We start from the raw sequence: 10,986 nt of genomic DNA on the forward strand, positions 1-10,986 counted from the left end.
AAGTTGTATAACCTAATTTTAAAATTTTAATTTAATAATGTTATATGTGGTAACATGACTTTCACATGCACATTAAATAATAATAATAATATTACAAATCAAATTTTATAATCAAATTTGTCCATTATATTAAAATTTTAACACTATGGCTAAGATATTTTTCTCATAAAAGATTTTTCTTTTTCAAGTAAAATATGTTTTTACTTTTTCAGTGTTTAAGTTGAGGTTGAGATCGAGTCCATTGAGCCGGGCGTGTAAAATAACTTGTCAAAAGTTTATGGGAAAATTTTTTTGTTAAGTTTTAATATATATTTTTTTCGTAAATAGTTTACGACAACCATACAGCAGAAAATAAAAAAATATATATTTTTTAAAAATTATTTTACATCCAAATAAGCGGAACCTAAATCAAATGAGTGAGACAAGATCAATGTTCACAAGACCATATTTGATAAAAGTATAACCAAATTTATGGACTTGTTGGATTGTGTTTGAAAGATTCAAAAACAATGTTATATTTGGTATTGTGACTTGTAGCATAACTTTAGTCTTTGGACTCTCCTATGTAAATGTCATTTAGATTTTTTCAAACTTGTCCGTTAAATTGGGAATCAGAAACAAAATTTTTAAGTGAGTGGTAGATAAAATGTAAAAGAAAAAAAATTAGAAAATTTTCTAGAATAGGTTCTATATACACGAAAGCAAAATTTAAGAAAATTTTTGTTGGCAAAAAGGGAGGCATTTTGAAATACCTCTTAATATATATATATACGTGTGTGTGTGTATACCTGATTCGAATCTTGGCCTGTTGGTTCAGGGCCAAAACCATAAGCCAACAGTCTACAATGTGAATTGGTGCTGATTCGCTATGCATTAATTTACTTAGAGGAAATTTAAAAAATGTCTCCCTAACACCAATTATAGAAATGTAAAGCATAATACTAATTATTTAATATAAAAAAACATCTCATAAACTAAGTTATGGCTTCACATTCTAATTGTTACATTGTCATGTGCTAGTATTTTAATGTTTGATATGCATTTTAAGAGTAGGCGAGTTATCAAATATATATATATATATATATATATAAAACATAACAAATATTTTTTTTCAAAATCAATGAATAATTTTTTTTTTTTTTTTTCAAATCCTAGTCCAGGACAAAGCCAGAATTTCAAGTTAGGGGGGCACCGTGCAAAAAGATATATGTATATAACATAACAAATATAAAATACAAAAGAAGAAGAAAAAAAAAAATTATTCAAATATGCACGTAGAAGAATTTTAAGAAGTAGAAATAGAAAATGAAAATGAAAGAAAATTGAGAGAACTTTAAAAGGAAAAAGTTAAGAGTTTCAATTTCAAAGAAATTTAAGGAATTTGAAGAGTAAAAGAGAAAATAAATAGATAATTTTAAAAATCACAAAATTTAAGGGGGACACTATATAATTTTTTTCATATATATGAAATTTTTTTAAAAAATTAACACTATATTATAGTGGGCCCCCGATTCCAAGTTGCCATTCCTGCCTTACTTTTGTTTTCTTTATTAACAAAATAATATAAAATTAAAAAATGAGGTATTTTATAATACCTCTTTTGTTTGTTTTCGTTTTTGGCTTCTGATCTACCACGCCTCGAACCCTTGCATCATCAGGGTTGAAACACAAGAATGTTATCCAAGAAGGCTAGGTGTTGAAAGTTTCCTCATTTATTCATAGATACTATAACTTTGGAAGCAGCTCACTTTAAATTAAATTATGAAGAATTTGGAGATTCCATTGTAGTACTAATTAAACCCCTTAAGCACATGACGCAAACGAAAACACAATACAAGTAGATCAAAGAAAATCATAATAAATTTGCACCGAGTGGAAATGTAAAAATATTAATAAAACAAAAGGGTATCTAACTTCTAGCAGAGTTACCTTAAAATCAAATTGACATTTAATAAAAAGTAAAAATTATGTTATTTATTTGATAATATATTATATAAACTATTCATATATCAAAGGACGTTTAGTCGAATGGTATAATCTCTTCATCCGAAACTTAGGGTTTTGTGGTCCAGTGGTATCTCATCTATTTTCTAAAATAATGATAAGGGTTTGAGTATCTAAAGGAGCAAAGTGGGTGTGTGAGTGGTGTGTGTGAGTTTCTTGTCAATAAAAAAATAAAAAAATAAAATAAAAAAAACCTTTCACATCCGAGGGAAGGGGTTCGAGCCTAGGTGTGGCCAAAGAGTATATAAATAAAGAAAGTATACGTTATGCAACATGCAACAAGACCTATGATGCGTTGTGCCCGGTGCATAGGACTAATCAGAACGACACGTACACATTGCATACCACTCTGATTAGCCCGGTGCATGATGCACCGGTGCACTTAATATCTATTAGTGTGACTTGGGGTGCTAATGTGATTAAAAATAAAAAATCAAAATCAAAATTTAAGAATAATGTTTGGCAAAAAGGAGGCATTTTGAAATACCCCTGTTACAACATACTCACTCTGTCCGTAAAAGATTCGAACATTGGCTGCTGGCTTATGGTTCAAGCCATAAAGCCAACAGACAACAAGGTGAACAGTCTCGATGCACTCTTTCTTATTTTACTTAATGAATTTAAAGAAAGCCAACAAAGTCAGAACATGAATGGGCTTGTTGTTTGTATAGTATTTTGCAAATAAAAGAATTGCATCTCTCATCATATATTAATGTCTCTCTAACAACCATTGCACAAATCTAAAGCATAGTATTAATAATTTGGGATAATTTTTTTTTTTAATTATTACTTAAAAACTTCAGTAATAGTTAAAAATTATTCTTAAAATTTTCAGTTTTATCAAACAGCACCCTAGTTTACATGAGACTTATAAAAACTTCCGAATGAGCCAAATAGTTCGAGTACTATTTGATCTTAAATCGCTAACCTTGTGCCAATTTTTTGTAATTTTTATGAAAATGATGCAACATGACTTCAAAGAAGGTTACTACCTTAATCATCTTTCCAACTTTTAATTGACAAAAAATCCACACATAATATTAGTACTTTTGTATGGTAGCAACTTTAGTCTTTGGTTTGTCAATGTGTAACTCAATGTCATTTATATTTATCAACAACGCTATGGAAGTCCCGAGTGAAATTTGGGCTAAAATAAAGACCTACCAAATATTTTAGCCCATTTGACTTCTCCACCGCCTCATTCTTTGGATGGACATCATTCATATCAGTGGGCCTACTATATTAGAATAACCTCCCCTTGCGTCTTCCCCCACGCACACGCACCTGCAAAAGACTCGTTGACCCTCCACAATTTGACTCAATACAGTAGGGTTGGAAGAGATTCGGGAGATAAGTCTTTGAGATCTCGCTTTTGAATTACACTCTTGACTTAAATGATACATATATTGTGAGACTCATACACATGCTCTAAAAAAAATAAAAAAATCTAGGACGACTTGGGGCCATAGGACGAGCAAACACAAAGAAACAAAAAAACGTTGGCAATCCACCATCGGTGGGAAATCCAACTGCAACAGAGTGCCTCTCTAACAACCATTGCACAAATCTAAAAAATAATACTAATAATTATATATTTGGTATTTTTAGTATAAAAATATCGGATAAACAAATAATTTCATAAACTGAGTTATTTAAAATTCTAATTGTTGCTTTGTCACATGCTAGCATATTAAAGTTTTGTACTGTACCATTTTATGAGTGAGCGAAGCTAACATGCATTTTTTTTTTGTATTAATAGACTGACTTTTTTTTTTTTTTTTTTTTTTTTTTTTTTTTCCCCTTTACAAAAAAACATGATTTTTAATAATCTAAATTTTAAAATTATAAGGCACCAATATAGAAAAGAAGATCATTTTTTATTGGGTTGGTTTAATTTTAGAGAGTAGTTCTTTTTTCCTTTTTTTTTAATCAGACAAAAATAAGAACAATGTTACAAAGAGAAAGTAGAACAGTCAATACAACCAAGGGCTAAAATTAAAAGTATTTCATAAATCAGAATGTGCATAAAACGTCAAAAATAATAGAAATAGGGGTTATATTTGAGAACTCCAGTTTTTCCTCAAAAAGTGAACTCCAAAAAAATAAAAAATAAAAGACTTTAAAAGATTCAAACTGAAACTTTTATTATTATTATTATTATTATTATTTAAATTTGGAGGGTTTCACATATTAAATATTTTGAAAATGAAAAGATGTGTAACCTAGTTTTAAAATTTTAATTTAATAATATTATATGTAGTAACCTAAGTCACATAAAGCGAGAGCGAGAACGTGAAAACGGCAAAATTAAGTCATAAATAGTAAGAATTTGAGCAGAAGAGTATACATAGAATGAGAATGACACCCGTTGAAAAGGATTGTGTGACTTAAGTGGTAAAATGACATTCACACATTAAAATTGAAATTGTGAATCAATTTACTTACTGTCAAAAATAATAATAATAATCAATTTACTTTCTATTATTGCGATTCTGACTGTCTAATTGAATGTCATTCAAACCGATAAGTAAGGCAATAATAGTCAAGTGAATTTTATACTCAACTTTGTACATTATATTACCAATGGAATTTTATAATCAAATTTTCCATTAATTAAAATTTTAACACTGTGGCTAAAATATTTTTCTTAAAAAAGATTTTCCTTTTTCAAGTAAAATATATTTTTATTTTTTCAGCGTTTGGCAAAAGTTTAGATCAGGGTTGAGATTGAGCCCATCTAGTCGGGTGTGTAAAATATTTTGTTAAAACTTTATGGGTAAGTTTTTTTGTTAGGTTTTAATTTTTTTTTTTTCTTCGTAAATAGTTTATGATAACCAAACACCAGCAAATAAAAAATATTTTTTAAAAGTTATTTTACATCCAAACAAACGAAGCCTAAATCAAATGAGTGAGAGAAGATGTTCACAAGACCATATTTGATAAAAGTATAACCAAATTTCTAGAATTGTTGGATTGTGTTTTGAAAGATTAAAAAACGATGTTATATTTGATAATATGAAATCCGCTATTACATTTCTTTATATTTTGGCTTGTAGCATAACTTTAGTCTTTGGACTCTCCGTATTTTCAAATTTGTCCATTAAATTGGAAATCAGAAACAAATTTTTAAGTGAGTGGTAGATAAAATGTAAAAGAAAAAAAATTAGAAAATTTTCTAAAATAGGTTTATACACACAAAAGCAAAATTTTGTTGGCAAAAAGGGAGGTTTGCTATCAAGCTTCAGTCTCACTATATGTATGCGTGCGCGTGTATACCAGTTTCGAACCTTGCCTTGTTGGTTCAAGGACTAAACCATGAGCCAACAGTCTACAAGGTGAATTTGCGTTAACTCACTATGCATTATTTACTTGGAGGAAATTTCAAAAATTGTCTCCCTAACAACAATTATAGAAATGTAAAGCATAATTGTTGCTTTGTCACACGCTATTATATTTAAAGTTTTGTACTGCCATTTTATGAGTGAGCGAAGCTAACATGTATTTTTTTTGGTATTAATAGACTGATTTTATTTTCCTTTACAAAAAAACATGATTTTCAATAATCTAAAATTTTAAATTATAAGGCTCCAATATAGAAAAGAAGATAATTTTTTATTGGGTTGATTTAATTTTAGAGAGTAGTTCTTTTTGTTTCTTTTTTTAATCAGACAAAAATAAGAACAACATTACAAAGAGAAAGTAGAACAACCAATACAAGAAGGACTAAAATTAAAAGTATTTAATAAATCAGAATGTGCATAAAACGGGAAAAATAATAGAAATAGGGGTTATATTTGAGAACCTGAATTTTTCCTCAAAAAGTGAACTCCAAAAATAATAATAATAAGACGTTGAAAGATTCAAACTACTTTTTTTTCTTTTCTTTTTTTTTTTGCAGGCTTTCACATATTAAATATTTTAATTATTTTGAAACTTATTGTTTATAAAAATGTGTGTTTTTCTTGCATAGTGTTTTCTACTACCAAGTGTTTTATCGTTTCGACCTTTTACTTTGGAACGAATACGGGCACACATGCTAGAGAAGCTGTAATATCCCTAATTTTAAAAAGATAGTCTAGGTATTTAATTAATTGTTTAATTGCAGTTTTAAATTCATTATTTGATTATTTGGTATTTGTTTAATTGATTAATTGATAATTTGATTATATGTTTAATTTCATTAAATGGTTAAATGTAATTTGTTGTTTTATTTGAATTTAAATGTTTTAATTGGATTATTTGTTATTTGATGATGTGTGTTATGTGTAGTTTAATGGGTAGGATTTAAATGTTTTATTTTATGTTTTATAAAAAAGGTGTTGGGCTTTTAGTATTTTGAAACTAATCCATCCCTAGTATGTCACCGTCCCATACCGGTGCATACAATCCATCCATCTAGCAGTTGATAATACAGTCCATGCATGTAAATATCAATTAATCCATAAATCCAACAATTGAAAATAAAAATATTAAATTTAAACATCAATTGTTCCATAATGAGCATACCAAAGTTAGGTATTTTAATATGCTAATTTTACAATACACAACCAAAAATCTAGCAATTGAAATACAACAGTATACGTAAATATCAATTTATCCCCAGAATTCGTACAATTGAGAGAACATAAATAAATGTCTACATCAATTAATTCCATAGCAAGCATAATAAACATTGGCCAATTATCATGCTCATATTACCAGTCCAACAATTGATGCGATAAATGCTGAAATTTAAACACCAATTATTCCTTAACAAGCATAGTAAAAATATATAGATTTTAACATGCTTATTTTATACCACTAATACATGATTAGAATTTGATAATTATTCACAGAAAATTGCTAGAACAACATAAGCAATTTAAACCACGTGCATCCACTAACAGTTTGCATAACTTGCTAAGAACTGTTTACTGTTCAACCGATAAACCCTAAGTGGTTTATTATTCATTCCCACACCCTTTGGAGCTTTAATACAACCTCAGAACTCATCTAGGTTCCCATGTACAGTCCCTGAATACTCCAAAAAGATCAAAAACCAAACCTAGAAGCAAAAATATACCAAAAACGCATCAGAGGGGGTAGAGCCGCCTCCCCCTTGAGTGGAGCCGGCTCCACCCTTGTGGGGAGCCGCCTCTACTCACAGAAACCCTTACTGCTTGTTTCCCTCACCCGTTTCACCTCCGGCGACTTCCATTCCTTCTGTCCTCTATGGTTAATGTTCCTACTGGTTAATACTAAGTCCCAGTATGTTCCAAAGATTTTAAAAATCATTAATCATTAATCAACTTCAATTAGAACAAGAAATATGCAAGGAAAAATTACAAGAAGCAAACACTAAACATGTAAACACATACAATCACAGACGAACCTAAACATGCAAACCAGATTAATTTAACATTTATTTACTCTTGAAATTGTAATAGAGATATAAAGAACACAAGTCAAAGGAAGAGAGTTAGAAATATAACTTACCTTTGAGATTTGGTTCAAAATCTCAGCGTCGTCTTCCTAAGGTTTCCGGCGAACGTTTTGTTTTCTCTCTCTGTCTTCTCCTTGGTTCAACCCTCGAACAACACCCCTTTAATCCCTCGTTGGTTCAGCCTTAGTCCTAGCCAAACCCTAACCAAAGTACTCTGTTTCTCTCCGTCTCTCTGTACGTGGTTTATTTTGTAAACCCTAGACAGACACAATATATATATATATATATATATATATATATATATATATATATATATATATATATATATACGTCTCTGAAAACCCTAGTCCACTTAGAATTAGAGATTGAAAACCCTAAGTTAAATTCTAGTCGGCCACAACGTGAAACATAATAGAAAAATACAATCCTAATTAAATCCAATTAACTTATTTAAATAATTAAACAATTACAAAAATTCAACTAAAACCAAATAATAATAAAAGAAAAACAATTAATTCAAGTAATTCAAATAATAATAATTAATTCAAAAAAAAAAAATTACAAACAAACAAGCAATTAAACAATTAAACCTTTAAAAATGTAATTAAACAATTAATTAAAAATACCATGATTATCCTTTTAAATTTAGGGGTATTACATTCTTCCCCCCTAACAAAGGGAATTTCGTCCTCGGAATTCGCTCTTACCTTCTTGCAAAAATTTTGAAAATTGCGAGCGAATGACATCCTCCCGTTCCCAAAAAGACTCAGCCTCATTATGATGACTCCACTGAACACGCACCAAAGGAATAACCTTATTACAAAGGATTTGATCCCGACGGTCGACAATACGACACGGTGGCTCCAAATATGTTGTATTCGGCTGCAACTCAATCTCCCCAACATCGATATGCTGATACCAATCCTCATCTCGCAGAAATTTCCGCAACATGGAAACATGAAACACATTGTTCACACGATCCAAATTATCCGAAAGTGCCAACCGATAAGCAACAGCTCCAACTCGATCCATAATCATGAAAGGATCGACAAATCGCGATAATAACTTCCCTTTCTTCCCAAAGCGCATTACTCCTTTCATAGGAAATACTTTGAGCAGAACCTGATCCCCAACCTGAAACTCCAAAGCACGTATGCGACGATAACTCTTCTGTCGACTCTGAGCAGTGCGCATGCGATCCCGAATAAAAGCAATCGTCTCAGAAGTTTCCTTAATGAACTCTGGACCCAAGAATCTGCTCTCGCCAACCTCCATCCAACAGACAGGCAATTGACACGGTCAACCGTACAAAGCCTCAAATGGTGCCATACCAATAGTCTTATGGAAACTATTGTTATTCCAAAATCCTGACACAAAACTCGAATCCCTGTCTGATATAATTGACAACGGAATGCCATACAACTTTACAATCTCGGTAATATAAAGTCTTGCCAACTGCTCCGATGTGAAGTCAGTGCGAATGGGCAAGAAATGAGCTGATTTTGTCAATCTATCCACAATGACCCAAATAGAATTGTGATCTTTGAAAGAATTAGGCAATCCCTCCACAAAATCTATAAAAATGCTCTCTCATTTCCATTCCGGTATCGGTAGTGGCTGTAGAACTCCTGGCAACCTCTGATGATCAATCTTGACCATCTGACAAGTACTACACTGAAAAACAAAAAGAGCAATGTCCCTCTTCATACCTTCCCACCAAAATTGCTGCTTCATATCCTGATACATCTTGTCGCCTCCTGGATGAACAAAAAACTCAGAATAATGAGTCTTAGTCATCACACCCTTTCTCAAATCGTCAGCAGAATGTACCACTAAACGTCCTTTGTACCTCAAACCTCCATCAGTCCTAACATAGTAAAATGGAACCTCCCTAGAAGTTATCTCTGCAATTTTGTCAATACACTGCTGATCCGTGAGTTGTGCCTCAAGACTTTGTGAATGATAGAAAGTGTAACTACCATGCAAGCCATAAAAACATCCGACAACTCATCCACCATCTTCAACGCATTCCACTCAGTGGTGAATAAAGTAGAAAGACTAGCATCGGGTCGACGACTGAGTGCATCTACCACCACATTCGTTTTCCCTGGATGGTACTGTATAGAGAAATGATAATCCTTCACAAACTCTAACCATCTGCACTGTCTCGTATTCAGCTCTCGCTGAGTGAACAAATACTGCAAACTCTTGTGATCATTAAATAATCTGAAGGACTCGCCCAACAGATAATGCCTCCAAATACGTAAGGCAAAGACCACTACTGCCAACTCCAAATCATGTGTTGGATAATTAAGCTCATGTGGCTTAAGCTTACGAGATCCATATGAAATCGATCGCTCCTCCTGCATCAAAACACATCCAAGACCTTGCAAAGAAGCATCTGTGTAGACAAGATACTCAATCTCGCTCTGTGGAGTAGACAGAACTGGTGCAGAAGTCAACTTAGTCTTTAGCTCATCAAAAGCTCGCTGACAATGTTCATCCCACATGAACCGTACACCCTTTTTAGTCAGATGAGTGAGTGGTCCCGCTATCTTGGAGAACCCCTAGATGAACGTATGATAATATCCTGCCAATCCGAGGAAACTCTGAATCTCAGTAGGTGAAGTAGGCTGTCCCCACTCAACCACTACTGAAACCTTGGCTAGATCTACCGATATTCCCCTTTCTGACACCACGTGACCCAGAAACTTCACTTCCCGCTGCCAAAATTCACACTTCTCGAACTTGGCATATAACTGGTGCTCATGAAACGTCTGCAACATTATACGAAGATGTCTTACATGATCATCCTTCGACTTAGAATAAATTAGATATCATTAATGAAGACAATGACAAACTGATCTAAATAAGTGCTGAAGACCCTGTTCATCAAATCCATGAAGACTGCTGGTGCGTTCGTCAATCCAAACGGCATAACACGAAACTCATAAGAACCATATCTCGTGAGAAACGCTGTCCTAGGAACATCCTGCTCCCTAACCCGGAGTTGATGATATCCAGAACGCAGATCAATCTTAGAGAAGTATGTAACTCCCTTCAACTAATCAAAAAGATCATCAATCTTGGACAAAGGGTACTTGTTACGAATAGTAACCTTGTTCAACTCCCTGTAATCTATACACAAGCGAAGTGAACCATCATTCTTCTTCACAAACAAGGCTGGTGTTCCCCAGGGTGAAGTACTCCTACGAATGAAACCCTGGCTGAGTAATTGCTGAATCTAATCCCTCAGCTCTCTCATCTCCACCGGTGCCATTCTGTATGGTGCCCTAGCAATAGGCGTAGTGCCTTGAGCTAAGTCAATCACAAAGTCTATCTCCCGACTAAGTGGCAACCCTGGAATCTCCTGAAAATATCCAGAAAGTCCTGTACAATTAGTATATGATCCAGTGACACAGTAACCTCCTCCTCCGTTTCCTCCTCCACATGAAACAAATAAGTGCTACTGCCCCTATTAATATGTGGCATAACGACGACGTACATATCCTAACTAGGTATGGTGAACACAATAGACTTATCAAAATAATTAACTTGGG

The sequence above is a fragment of the Cornus florida genome, unplaced genomic scaffold (genome assembly GCF_030987335.1).
Source record: "Cornus florida cultivar Cherokee Brave unplaced genomic scaffold, ASM3098733v1 CherokeeBrave_3.0.0_Hap2_Chr09, whole genome shotgun sequence".
Lineage (NCBI taxonomy): Eukaryota > Viridiplantae > Streptophyta > Magnoliopsida > Cornales > Cornaceae > Cornus > Cornus florida.